The 14,970-nt window shown below is 36.8% G+C and overlaps 1 protein-coding gene across 1 annotated transcript in view; it reads left to right on the top strand.

The window, feature by feature from the left end:
* The window catches only part of DMD (dystrophin), a 1,614,661-nt gene that overhangs the window by 989,837 nt on the left and 609,854 nt on the right, over window positions 1-14,970 (top strand). The gene's annotated exons all lie outside the window — the stretch shown is intronic.

Below are 14,970 nucleotides of genomic sequence, written 5' to 3'. Positions count from 1 at the left end.
ATTTCTTTGAAGATATTTAGTTAGTACACAGCTACTTTTTGAAAAAAGGAGTAAGGCAGACATTTTTTTTTTTAAAGTGAACTTTAGCAATTCAGTAGGAATAAAAAAATTGGCTGGTAAACAATTTGCATCCAAAGTACCTTGATTTTAGACTCAGGACACCTGAATTAAGTGTTATTTCTTTGTTACTTGCAAATAACATGATTGTGGTCAAATAATTCTCTGGGTCTTAGGACACAGACCCAGGAAATAAGATCTTATCCAAACTTTACTTTTGCTTTTGTTTTTCTTTGAATGAGAAAAAAATAGTAAAAGTTATTCACTTGGTAAGATGTGAATACTTTTTTTTAACTAATTCCACAGTCTATTTCCTTTTCTGGGCACAGGACACACAGATTCACATTCGTATTCAGCACATAGTGATGGATATGTGTGTGTATAAAGATATGTAACCTAGTATATAAGTATGTATAAATTTGTTTTACTACTCCTTTAAATTTTTTTTAATGTTTATTTATTATTGAGAGACAGAGAGAGACAGAGCACGAGAGGGGGAGGGGCAGAGAGAAAGGGAGACACCGAATCCGAAGCAGGCTCCAGTCTCTGAGCTGTCAGCACAGAGCCTGACACGGGGCTCGAACTCACAAACTGTGAGATCGTGACCTGAGCCGAAGTTGGACGCTTCACCGACTGAGCCACCCAGCGCCCCACTGTTTTACTACTCCTTTATAACAAGTATTAGTAGATACATTCTTCAGCATGAGCCTTTGAGATGTTACGCTCCTAGTAAGTAGCAGAGCAAAAATTCAAATCCAAGTCTGTTTGGTTCCTAAGCCTAAACATTTTAACTACATACACTGCTTGCCAGTACCCAAGTAAGTGTGGCTACCGTTTAGTGGCATATATGTTTTTATATACATAGTCTATGCCAGACACAGTGCTATGCATTTCCAATTTCAGGGTGCTGATAGATACAGAAATAAGAGATACGTTCTTTCACAGTATCCTGTTGAGTTCTACCAATACTTCCAAGAGGTATTACTAACCAGAGGAAACAACATGTTATAATGTTTAAAGCAAGGCCCTTGGAGTTAGATTGTCTGGTTTCAAAGCTTGACCCTTCTACTACGGTTGTGTGACCTTTGGTATGTTATCCAACCTCCCTGAACCTGAGTTTATCTGTACAATGTGGCTAATGATACTATCTCTGCATTATAAGTTGTCATGAGGATTGAATTAGGTAGTGCGTGGAAAATGCTTCCTATCCTGCCTTCCTTACTAAAAGTCCTCAGCTAATGTTAGTAATTAATATTAGCTTATAAATCTGCCTGCTCACAGAATTTGTATTATGCAAACTGTCTGTCAAATAATAATACTACCTGAAAATAAGAGCTCATTTCCACACGTACAGGCCATTCTGCCATTGATGTTATGGCCACCTGTAAAAGCCACTAGGGGTTAGATTGGAAGAGGAAGTCCCCACTCCCTTGTGAAGAGTTTGTGATCCTCGCCTTTAGGATCTCTTTAGAATCGACCTGCTCAGTAGTCTTCACAAAAATAAGTTGGTCTTTTTCAGAAATGACCACTAGTTTGATGCCTCTTCAAAATGATAATCTTTAAATATAGATCCAAAATTAATTCAGAGGAAAAGCTCAAATGCCATGCCTAGGGTCACAGAAAGCCAGGAATTTTTAAACACACACACACACACACACACACACACACACACACACACACGATAGAGATATCATGTATATCGTGTCTATATAGATAGATATAAATACTATATATTATATATATTATTCTCTTCCCTTGCTCAATAGTCGAGTGCTTTTCCTGCTTCTTCCCCTCGTGTTAAAAAAATAATGCAAAATAATTGATAAAAAATAATTTCTATAATAAAAAATAATTTATAGCTTTAAATCACTAACTGGCCAGTAAAATTACCCTAAATAAACATTAAACAAGTGTGAGTGTGTGTATGTGTATGTGCATGTGTGTGTACATGGACAAGAAAAAGATAGGTTTGGGGAGGTATTTATTATATCAAGGAACATTTTTCTCTTTGTAGAACTGTAAATAAAACAGTCCTTAATTTAATACTTGAGGTGTGAGAAATGAGGTAGTATTCCAAAAGGACTTTATAAACTACAAAACACTATCAGTGCTAATTTGTTCATATATACATGTAACACATTTTTATTGAGCTACTACTAAGTGCCTGTGAAATACAGAGTTGGGCGAGATAGGAATGCACAGATTAAAGCAGGTGAAGGAAAGAGAGCAAAAATAGCACTAGGATAGAAATAAATTTCTGGATAATACCTAGCACGTATTTAACACTAGTCATATGCTGGTCACTTTTAAGTACTTCACGTGTATTACCTAATGCACAACAACGCTGTGAGATTGATAATAAAGCACATTGAGGTTAAATAACCTGCCCAAAGCCAAGTAGTAAAGAGATAGCAGAATTTGAACTCAAGCAGTCTGGTTCCAGTGCCCCCACCCTTAACCACCATAGTTTTCTGCCCCCTTGGGCACGGCTGGGAGATGCTCTAGGGACTTACTTCAGGAAGAGGACATCTGACTAAGCCAGGGAAGAGAAAAGAGTATTAAAGAACAAGCTGGCATTAATCAGGTAAATAAAAAGGGAAAGGTAATCCTGGCAGAAGAAACAAGCCACACTTTTCACTGAGGCGGAAAACAGAGTAGTGCGTTATATAAATTACGATTCCGCATGGCTGAAATTAAGGGGGTGGGGAAGAAATGGATGTGGTTGCATAGAGAGGGATGGGTCTAAAAAACAGGGATCTTTCCTTGCTAGAACAAGGGGTTTTGATTATAGCCTGCAGGCAGTGGCAACGCTGAAAGGATTTTAAATAAAGAAGTAAAATCATCAAGTGTAGTTTAGTTGAATATCAATAGGGTTCTCGGGATGTAAGCAACAGAAAACATCCTCTGATTGAATCAAGCAGAAAGTCACTGTGCTGGAACTGGCATGGAGTCAGTGGAAAAAGGCTTAGAAAAGACAAGATACTGAGCATGCCTGGGCATCTGGTCTGCAGGAGCTGCTCGAGTGTCTCTGTGACTCTTTTTTCTGCAAACTGCGTAACTCTTCAGACTGCAAAATCCTGGAGAAGGGAATCCAGTTGACCTTGATTGGGTCACAAACCCAACTCTTAGCTAGAGGAGAGCAGGGAACTTTGCTTTAAAACCAACTCCTTCCAAAACCCCTCACAGTGAGGGAGAAGTTACTCCCCTTCAAAGAAGTTGGGGTCTTTTGCAAATAGAAAAGGAAAAAGATGCTGAGCAGCCAATGAGCAATAAATGTCCCCTGAATGTGTAGAACGGGATGAAGGATGGGGCAAATAAAGGGGACTTGGAGGTGATGATCATAATCGAAGCACTGTTTATCTGTTTGAACTTTCCTCTGTGGAGACCTGAAATAAAGACTCTTTATGCCTCAGAACCTTAAATTTAAGTTTGACCCTTGCACCAACAGTAGCTGGCTCTCAATAAGTGTTGATTGCCTGATGAATAATGTGAATGAAATGTGCTATAATAGCTTCATTTTTAACTGAGATTGGAATTTGGGATTTTAATTGCAGCAAATTAGGTGAGAGGTGGTAACAACTTTTTATGAACCTAGGAGAACTTAGTTTTGAACTTAGGAAGTTCAGATCAAACCTTAGACATACAGTGATTGAAATATTGTTCCCAGAAAGGTAATAAGGACCAGAAATTTGAGCAAGTTAGCTTTTCATAGTTCTAGACCTTGAATTCAAAATTATATACTTGAGATTAAGCTTCTGTTCTCCTTTACCATTAAGTTAGTTTCTCAGTTTAGAAAAAAATGTGCTGTCACTATTTTGAAATAACAGTAATTTTTACTAAGTGAATTATATTAAGCAAAAAATGGAAGTTAAAATGACAACTATAAATTTTTAAAAAGATTATAAAATGTAGCCATTTAAAACATTAAGCAACTTGGGGCACCTGGATGGCTCAGTCTGTTGAGTGTCCGACTCTTAGTTTTGGCTCAGGTCATGATCTCACGGTTCCTGGGATCAAGCCCCTCATTGGGCTCTGTGCTGACAGTGCAGAGCCTCCTTGGGATTCTTTCTCTCCTCTCTCTGCCTCTCCCCCACTTGCACGCTCTCTCTCTGTCTCTTAAAGTAAATAAACATTTTTAAAAATTTTAGCAACTTGACTGCTTAACTTTAGAGTCAAAAATAGACCATTAGATTGTAAAAGGATACAGATGTGAAATGTACAAATTAAACCTTTAAAAGTAAAACATACATGAAGCTCCAAGTTGATTTCCTAACATTCTGAATTCATAGCAGAGGGTGATTTGTAATTTATAGTGTCAAAGAAATGTGAGTTTTTAAAATGCTCTTTTCCTAATTGATCACATGTTTACATACAATTGAAACAAAATTGTTTTGACGATTATTCATTATTTTCTTTTACTGACAATCTATCGAATGAGGGGGAAATATGTCTAGAGGTTTTTTTACTGAAAGTGATAATGAAATAGAACAATTTGGGAAAGAAAGGAGGGAAAGACAAAGGAAGACGGGAAGGGAGGATAGAGGGAGGGAAGGATGGAATATTAGGGAAAAAGAGAGGGAAGGAGGAAAGGAGAACTGAAAGAAAGGTTGGAGGGTGGGAGGGAGAAGGAGGATGGGGAGATAAGAGAGGAGGCTGGCAAATTGAGGAGAGCTTTGTGGCAGTGGGGAACTGTGTTGCTATCAACACATAGGATTTAGGCAGCTATATGATACCAGTATTTTTTATACTTCTGGTATCTGATTGCCTGTGCTAAATAGATTATAGTCTTTTTTCAAGTCACTCTGGCCAGGTGTTCAGGATAATTCGCCACTAAATCTAAACCACAGACACTTGTATTGAATAAAGAATTGAATCGGCAAAGGAGTTTTATCCTCTAATAAGACCTCTCCAGGATGGGGTTGAGACAAATTGGCCAATCTGGACAAGATGATAATAGCATTGTTCAAGATTCATTTTTAACTACACATTACACCTCTACCTGGGAGATTTCATTATCCAAAAATTGAATAAGAAGTTTTAGTAGGCACAGTGTTATTTAAATGGGAAATAATTACTTGGATGTGTTTAAGTTTTTTATTGTTAAGATCAAAGTCTTTAATAAAAGTTCCATGATTATTTTTTTGAACTCTGGCTATATCTACACAAAGAGCAATTGAATGGCTCCAGAATCATTCTGATGATAACTCTTGTTGAAAAAATTCAGCCACAATCTTAAGACAAAAGAACTCATCTAGCAGGGACCTGGGGTTGTTGAGACAGTGTGGGGGGGAAAAGGCTTTGATTGTTTAAACTAAAAAGAAAACAAAACAGAATGTTTCTTAATATTATTCTGTTGTCATGAGCATAGTAGAAAAGTGAGTATTATAAATAGTTTCCCTTATTCAACAAATGAGGAAAGTTACAGACAATATAGTTAATTGATCTAAGGCTATTTAGTGAATATCATTGTCCTAATGTAAATCCGGATCTCTTGGGCATAATATTTCTTCCTTCTTTGTCTTTTTCTATAACCTCCACCACCACCTTTCTTAAGCATCTCTTCATTTCTCCACCAAATTAAAAAAAAAAGCAACTATGCACAGTTTATTTCCATGGGTATCCAACAGATATCACAAGTTAGATGACAGTCATCTCAGGGCAAGGAGATTGATTATTCGGGCTTTTTTCTTTTGACAAACAACCATCCAGCCCTCATCTCATCCTTGCATTTTTGTACAACCTTGTATAAGAAACACCATACTAGAGGGGGCCATCTTTCCATATATAGAAAGTGTGTGTTGCCTTCTACAAAGAATAATGTTGTAATATATTTGGCTGACGATATTTGCAAATTTTGTACTGCAATTATCTTCTGACAAATGTACATGTCTCCTCTAGAAAGCTCATAACTATGTGAATCACTGCTCCACATGCATACAATTTTCTTTCCTTACCTAATGAGAGCCAAATTCACTATTAGCTTCACTGAAGGATGTAAAGATAAATCAATGTCAACAATATGATTTAGATTATACTCTCTGGTCATGATAAAATAAACACTCCTTAAAGACAAAGATCATAGAGTTGCAAACACACCCAAAAAATTCCATTCTCGAAGTGTCATAATGACCTTTTTATGGAATGTGATATCATACACTTTTTGGCTTAAAGATAAACATAAGTTTTACCAAACTACATATTTTAAAGTCTGTGACTAGAAATGCATATCTTAGTACATTTCAATTCAGTTCACTGTAAAATTTTCTGTCAAAACCTTATCAACTAAAAGTGAACCATGATATTTACATGAATCCTGATAAAAGCCAGTATACTGTGTTTTCAATAAAATACCAGTGGGATTCTGATAAGGAAGTTTATGTTTGTCATTGTTTTTAAATAGTGAATTCTATCTCAAAGTTTCCTTGCTTGAGTCTAAATAGGGGTTCCTTTATATGAAATGGCCTTTATTATTTTTATAAAAATACCTAAAATATTTGATCTTCTCTGTTTTATAAGAAAGCAGTATAAGTAATTCAATGTAGTTTAATCTTTTTTGAAAGCTATATAATGTTATTATAGTCTGAATATTATTACCTGCTCTGGGGGCTTTTCATTTCACCATAATTTTGGGTTCCTGAAGCCTATAATTGTAGTTACAGTGTGTAATAATATAAGTTCCTCTTACCGTTGCCCTTAATGGTAGTGTAATGGGAGGTAACATTAATGTTAGGTGTATGGTTCTTTGTTCATTTACTCCTCAGTTCCTTGTCTTTGAAAAGCCATGTTGCACAGCATGCTAAAGGGGACTATTAGGGAAAGATGTTGGAAAGAGATAGTGGGATAAGAGCTTGGACTTCAATTTGATTTTCTGTGTGTTAGCAAATAATTGAGAATATGATAATACAATGCTCACACATAATTAGTAGTTAAGTGCTTTTGTACATTTAAGCACACTTTTCTGCATCTGATTACTTACATTAAAATGATAAATATATATGTATATAATTAACCCCATATGAGGTAGCCATGTTTAGTAGTTTGTAATGAAAATAAACGTTACCAATATTTTTTTTCCTCCCTCCAGTGGCCACTTTGAGACCTGAGTTACAATGTCATACAGATTCATTAGAGCTATAGTGTCTACCTTCAAAAGGCTTTTGGTATAAGTTTTCATTCATCTGTTATTTATTGAACACTTACTGGTGAAAGGCATCAGTGTTAGGTGCTCTTGGAGATTAAAAATAAAAAGAATAGGCAAAGAGAGGAAGGTGGCGGCAGAATAGGAGGGCCCTAGGCCCGCCTCGTCCCTTGAATACCACTAGATAAGTATTGAATCATCCTAAATACCCCAGAAATCAACCTGAAGACTGAAAGAACAAACTCCGCAACTAAAAGGACAGAAGAGGCCAGGTTGAAGAAGGCAGGAAGTGAAGAGATGTGGGTTACGGGATAAACAGATTGCAATCTCTGCGGAGAGGAGGGAGCTGTGGTCATAGAGAAGGAAAAGAGAGAAAGAAGCACACAGAAGAACACACAAGGAAAACATTTCCCCATAGAGACAATGGTTTGGAAAGCAAGAGGAGCTGAATTCTGTGAGTTCTTTCAACCAATGGGACTTAAAGCCTAGAGTTTTTAAAGGTCACAAGGCTTGCCTGGGATAGAGCCTGGAGAACACTGTACTGCTCCTGGATAGAAGTCAGGCAAACAACCTGGATGCATATAGTATGGAAACGGTGTTCCAAAAAGTACCTAGAGCACACAATAGGGAGATCATTTACTCTTCTTGAAGCATGTCCCTAAGAGGCAGCGTTAATGGAGACACCTCTCCTGGAACAAAGTAGCTGTCCAGTGCCATTTTCTTAGTCCCTCAGCATAAACACAGAGCCACCTGCTGAAAGCAGTGCAACAACAACACTGGCTGCCAAACTTGCTTACGCTAAGTCTCAATGCCTGTTCTCTGGTGGAACTGCCCTACTCAGCCACACGAGGCTCAGTCCAAGTGTGGTGGGCCGTTCCCACAGCAAAGCAGCACAAACCCCCTCCCGCACTCTGTCTCCAGATCAGAGAAATTGGCATAATCTCCGTTCTGGTGGAGGTGGTGACAGGTCTCATTTCACAAGCAGACCAGAGCACACACAGTTAAAACTCACCACATTCAAACAAGGGACCATGTACTACCCACAGGAGGCAATTAGAGCCTCTGCACACAGCTGGCCCCTCTGCAGATCAGAAACAACACAATAACAGAATGTGTGTAGCACACACCAGACACAATGCCTGAAATGTCAGGCCCTGGGTCCTACAGGACCCCTTCCTCATAAGGCTCTTACTTTCAGGAGCAGGAAACATAACTGGCTTTTCTAACACAGATAAGGCAGAGACTTAGACAAAATACCAAGACACCGGAATTTATCCCAAATTAAAAAAAAAAAAGATAAGGCCACAGCCAGAGATCTAAGTGAAACAGATAAAAGTAACATGCCTGATGGAGAATTTAAAGCATCAATCATAAGGCTACTCACTGGGCTTAAGAAAAGAATGGAAGATATCAGTGAGACTCTTACCACAGAGATTAAAGAGTTAAAAAAGAATCAGAGGTGAAGAATGAAATAAATGACATTAGAAACATATTTGATGCAATGAACAGTAGGCTGTAAGAATCATAGGCGTGAATACATGACATAGAAGAATAAGTGATGGAAAGCGATGAAGCTGAACAAAAGAGAGAAAGAAGAATTATGCAACATTAGAATAGACTTAGGGAATTCAGTGACTCCATCAAACAAAATAACATTCCTATAATAGGAGTCCCAGGAGAAGAGAGAGAAAAAGGGACAGAGCATTTATTTGAAGAAACAATAGCAGAAACTTTCCCTAATCTGGGAAAGGAAACAGACGTCCAGATCCAGGGGACACAGAGCACACCCCTCATAATCAACAAAAGCAGACCAACACCAAGGCGTGTTATAATTAAATTTGCAAAATATTGTGATTAAAGAAAATCTTAAAAGCAGTCCAGAAGGAGTAACTTAGATGGTAAAAGGGGATTTTTCAACAGAAGCTTGGCAAGTCAGAAGGGAGTGACATGATATATTCAAAGTGCTGAATGGAAAAAATCTGCAGCCAAGAATACTCTACTCAGCGAGACTATCATTCAGAATGGAAGTACAGATAAAGAGTTTCCCAAACAAACAAACATTAAAGGAGTTTGTAACCACTCAACCAGCCCTGCAATGAAAGGGGATTCTTTGAGTGGACAGGAGAGACCAAAAGTGACAGTACAAATGTTGGAAACACAGAAGTACTAAAACTGAATATTTCTGTGAAAAAAATCAGTCAAGGAACTCATTCAAAAAAAGGATATAAAGTATAGTAACATATACCTAGAACATGGGGAGGAGAGAATAAAACCATGGATTCAAACTTAAATGACCATCAACTGAATATAGAATGCTATTTGCATAAGAAACTATATACAAACCTAATGGTAACCATATATGAAAAGGCCGTAATAAGCATGCAAAGATTAAAGAAAAAGAAATCCATAAAGAAAATCAGTCATACATGAAACAGAGAAAGACAAGAAAGGATCAGAGAAAATCTCCAGAAACAACCACAAAACGTAATAAAATGGTAATAAATATATATCTATCAATAATTAATGTGAATGTAAATGGACCAAACATTCCAATCAAAATACGTAGAATGTCAGAATTGAGGGGGGAAAAAAAAAAGACCCGACGTGGAAACAAAAGAGCTCTTGGTGTGTTTCTCCATTTGTTGTACTTCTGTGCAGCCTTTACGTGCTGGACCTGCTTCGTCCCCACTCTTTTTTGGGCGCGTCTTCCTGGGCGAGTGCCGGAAGGGAAAACAGCAGGACGTGCTACCAGTGCGGCAGTCTGGGGAGACTCCTGGGACTCAAAGACGAATTGGACTCTACGCCGGGAGAGGCAGGCCTCTCTCCTATGGAGTCCTTTATACACAGAAGTTCCAGTGTGGAGCTTGATGTCTGGTGTACGAGGAAGGCTCTTGATAAGTATTTGTTAATTCAGTGGATAGGTGGAAGAGAATTACTGTGTCTACGAACTTGAGCAAGTGATTTAACTTATCAGTGTTTTGCTTTCTTTTTCTGTAAATGACGTTACACTTTTTTCCCCATGTGTTTCAGGCAATAGTTTGTAAAATACGATGAAATTACTAGATAAGTGAAATGGAAGTGATAGACATAAATATGAGCCACATTTAAAAAAAAAAAGACCCATCTATATGCTGCATACAAAAGATGCCCTTTAGATCTTAAGACTCCTGCAGATTGAAATGGATGGAGAAACATTTATCATGCAAATAAATGGCTGTCAAAAGAAAGCTAGAGTAGGAATACTTTTATCAGACGAGACTTTTTTTTAAGTTTATTATTTTTAAGTTATTTTTAAGTTGATCTAACCTCCAAATACATGGAGGTTAGATAACATGCTACTAAACAATGAATAGGTCAACCAGGAAATAAAGGAACAAATTAGAAAATAAATGAATACAACTGAAAATGAAACACAACAATCCCAAACCTTTGGGATGTAGCAAAAGTGGTCCTAAGAGGGAGGTATATAGCAAGAAATCCTACCTCAAGAAGCAAGAAAAATCTCAAATAAAAAACCTATCCTTACACCTAAGGGAGCTAGAAGAAGAACAAAAAACAGCCTAAATCCAGCAGGAGGAAAAAAATAATGACTAGAGCAGAGATAAATGATATAGAAACGAAAAAGAAAAAAGAATAGAACAGGTTAAGGAAACCCGGAGATGGTTCTTTGAAAAAATTCATAAAGTTAATGAACTCCTAGCCAGACTTATCAAAAAGAAAAGAGAAACGACCCAAATAAATAAAACCACAAATGAGGAAGGAGAAATAACAACACCACAGAAATACCAACAATAATAAGAGAATATAATGAAAACCGATGTCAACAAATTGGGCAACCTGTAAGAAATGGCTACATTTCTAGAAACATATAAACTACCAAAACTAAAACAGAAAGAGGTAGAAAACTTGAACAGACAGTTAATACCTATTCTTCTCAAACTATTTCAGAAAACAGAAGAAGGAAAACTCAAATTCCTTCTATGAGGCCAACATTACCCTGATGCCAAAATCACATAAAAACACCACAGAAAAAGAGAGAGAGAAAGAGAAGTCCAGGCCAAGATCTCTGATGAATATAGATGCAAAAATCCTCAACAAAATACTAGCAAACCAAATCCAACAATACATTAAAAAAATCATTCACCACAATCAAGTGGGATTTATTCCTGGGTTGCGAGTGTGGTTCAATATTTGCAAATAAGTAAATGTAATACATCAATAAAAGAAAGGATAAAAAACGTATGATCCTTGCAAGAGATGCAGAAAAAGAATTTGACAAAGTACAACATCCATTCTTGATAAAAACTCTCAAGAAAGTAGGTTTAAAGGGAACGTACCTCAACATAGTGAAGGGCATCTATGAAAAACTCATGACTAGTATCACCTAAATGGAGGAAAACTGAGAGCTTTTCCTCTATGAAACAAGACAGGGATGTCCACTCTCACTGCTTATATTCAAGATAGTACTGGAAGTCCTAGCCATAGCAATCAAACAACAAAAAGAAATAAAGTCATCCAAACCATCAAGGAAGAGGTCAAACTTCTACTCTTTGCACATGATATGATACTCTATGTAGAAAACCCAAAAGACTCCACCAAAAAAAAAAACTGTTAGAACGTATAAGTGAATTCAGTAAAGTTGCAGAATACAAAATCAATGTGCAGAAATCTGTTGCGTTCCTATACACCAATAATGAAGAAGCAAAAAAGAGAAGTTAAGGAATTAATCCCATTTACACTTGCGCTAAACATAGTAAGATACCTAACCAAAGAAGTGAAAGACCTGTACTCTGTAAAGTGCAAAACACTGATGAAAGAAATTGAAGACGATACAAAGAAATAGAAAGACATTCCATGCTTATGGAGCAGAAGAACAAATATTGTTAAAATGCGTATACTATCCAAAGCGGCGTATACAGCTAATGCAATCCCTAATGCAGTACCACCAGCATTTTTCACAGGGCTAGAACAAACAACCCTAAAATTTGTATGAAACCACCGAAGACCCTAAATGGCCAAAGCAATATTGAAAAAGAGTAGCAAAGCTGGAGATATGACAATTCCAGACTTCCAGTTATATTACAAAGCTATAGTAATCTAAATAGTATGGTGGTGGCACAAAAATAGACATATAGATCAATAGAACAGAAAAGAAAACCCAGAGTTGAACCCACAACTATATTGTCAATTCCTCTTTGACAAAGCAAAAAAGAACATCCAATAGGACAGGGACAGTGTCTTCCACAAATGGTGTTGGGAAAACTGGACAGCAATGTGCAAAAGAATGAAACCAGACCATTTTCTTACACCATACACAAAAATAAATTCAAAATGGATTAAAGGCCTAAATGTGAGACCTGAAATCATAAAAATCCAAGAAGAGAACACAAGCAGTAACTTCTTTGACCTCGGCCATAGCAACTTCTTTTTTGATATGTCTCCTGAGGCAAGGGAAACAGAAGCAAAAATAAACCATTGGGACTTCATCAAAGTAAAAGTCTTCTGCACAGAGAAGAAAATAATCAACAAAACTAACAGGCAACCTACTGCATGGGAGAAAATATTTGCAAATGACGTATCTGATAAAGTGTTAGTATCCAAGATATATAAAGAGCTTGTCAAACTCAACACCAAAAAACCAGATAATCCAATTAAAAAATAGAAGACAAGAATGGACATTTTTCCAAAGAAGACATCCAGATGGCCAACAGACACATGAAAAGATACTCAATATCACTCATCATCAGGGAAATGCAAATCAAAACTACTCACACCTGTCAGAATGGCTAACATCAACAACACAAGACAACAGGTGTTGGCGAGGATGCGGAGAAAGGGGAACCCTCTTGTACTGTTGGTGGGAATGCACACTGGGGCAGCCGCTCTGGAAAATGTGGAGGTTCCTCAAAAAGTTAAAAAGAGAACTTTCCTGTGATCCAGCAATTGCATTACTAAGCATTTATCCAAGGAATCCAAAAATACTAAATCAAAGGCATACACGTGCCCTGATATTTATAGCAGCATTACCTATGATAGCCCAACTGTAGAAGCAGCCCAAGCGTCCATTGACTGATGAATGGATAGAGAAGATAAACACACACACTGGAATATTATTCAGAAGAATGGGATAATATTAAGAATGTAATCTTGCTATTTGCAATGACATGGGTGGAGCTAGAGAGTATTATGCTGAGCGAAATAAGTCAGAGAAAGACAAATACCGTATGAGCTCACCCATGTGGAATTTAAGAAGCCAAACAAGCAAGCAAAGGGAAAGAAAGAGAGGCAAACCAGGAAACAGACTCTTAACTATAGAGAGCAAACTGACGGTTACCAGAAGGTGGGAGATGGGGAGATGGCTTAAATAGGTGATGGGTATTAATGAGTGCATTTGTTGTGATGAGCACAGGATGGTCTATGAAAGTGTTGAATCACTGTGTTATACACCGTAAATTAACGTGATGTTGTATGTTAACTGGAATTTAATAAAAACTCAAAAAATAAAAGAGTAAAGTTACAAAACATCAAATAAAAACTATATAGGCTTCAATTTTAGAACGGATCTTCTTCGAGGAAAGTGTAAAAGGGAAAAAGAGAAGTTATTGCCACAAGAAAAAAAATGCTATGGTGGTTTTAGTCATATATATTAGAATGAATGAATGAATGAATGAATGAATCCTTTATTTCCTTCCTGTTAATATGTGCCTGCCTGTGTTATAGAGAAGAAATTAAGCTAGATTTCTCTTTCCACATGTCTTATTAATTTTTATCCTATAACCTTGGAGTGAAAATTTATTTTTGCGTAATATGTTCTCATTTTCTTATTTTCATGATCCAAGTTAATTGATCACTAAATTTCCAAGGTGATCATAGCTGCATTGTTTTTGAAATGGAAGCAATAGAATTTGACTCTAGTCTTGAGATCTTTGATGAATTCACCAAAAATAATACCAGGGATTCTAGAGCAATGTGAGCCCATTCTTTATTTGATTTATAAAAGTAACTTTGAATATAATTTTACTAACTCAGAAATCCTTTCAGATTCCCTTATCTCTATGTATTGCATTCTGAGTAAACAGGTAGCATCGCATTTAAGAATTAGGTATTTCTTATAATTTAATCAGGGAAAGAATATCTTCGGTATGATTTATGCCAAGGATTGACATGCTTTGATTTATCTGACGACATATTCTCCTTTCAATTAGGGAAATAGAATACACTTTGTAATGTAGACTTTACCCTCCCCTCCAAACTGATTTAATCTATGCTCAGCTCTTGGATTGTTTTTAAAACTTCCAACTAGAAATAACAGAAAGTAAAGCCATGGGCAAAGTTTGGGGCAAAAGTATATAGAGAAATCTCTACTTAAGAAAGCGGAGAGGAGAGAATAATTTGCTCTTAACTCCTTCATGGTTTTTTTTCCCCCTAAAACTGAAAGAACGAGATCATTGTGAGAGGAAAAATAATCTGTAGCAACTCTGTTGAGGCTAAGCTTTTCTGTCGTGTCACATTATATGAAAATCATAAAAAGCTGCCACAGTTAGAACCATAAATGCCCTTTGAGAAATTTGACATAAAAATCAAACCACCACTTTACTACATTTCCCCAAGTTCGATTTTATTTTATTTTTTTAAGTTATATAATAGGTGTTAGGCACTACAAGAAGACAGTTATTAGGGGCAGATAATAGCGGATGGAAAGAATTCAAACAGGCAAGAAGCTCTATATAATGAGATTTTACAGGAAAATTGTTCTCTAAATCAAAATGAGGATG

This window comes from Panthera tigris, chromosome X (genome assembly GCF_018350195.1).
Source record: "Panthera tigris isolate Pti1 chromosome X, P.tigris_Pti1_mat1.1, whole genome shotgun sequence".
Lineage (NCBI taxonomy): Eukaryota > Metazoa > Chordata > Mammalia > Carnivora > Felidae > Panthera > Panthera tigris.
This window is presented reverse-complemented; position numbering and strand designations above follow the sequence as displayed.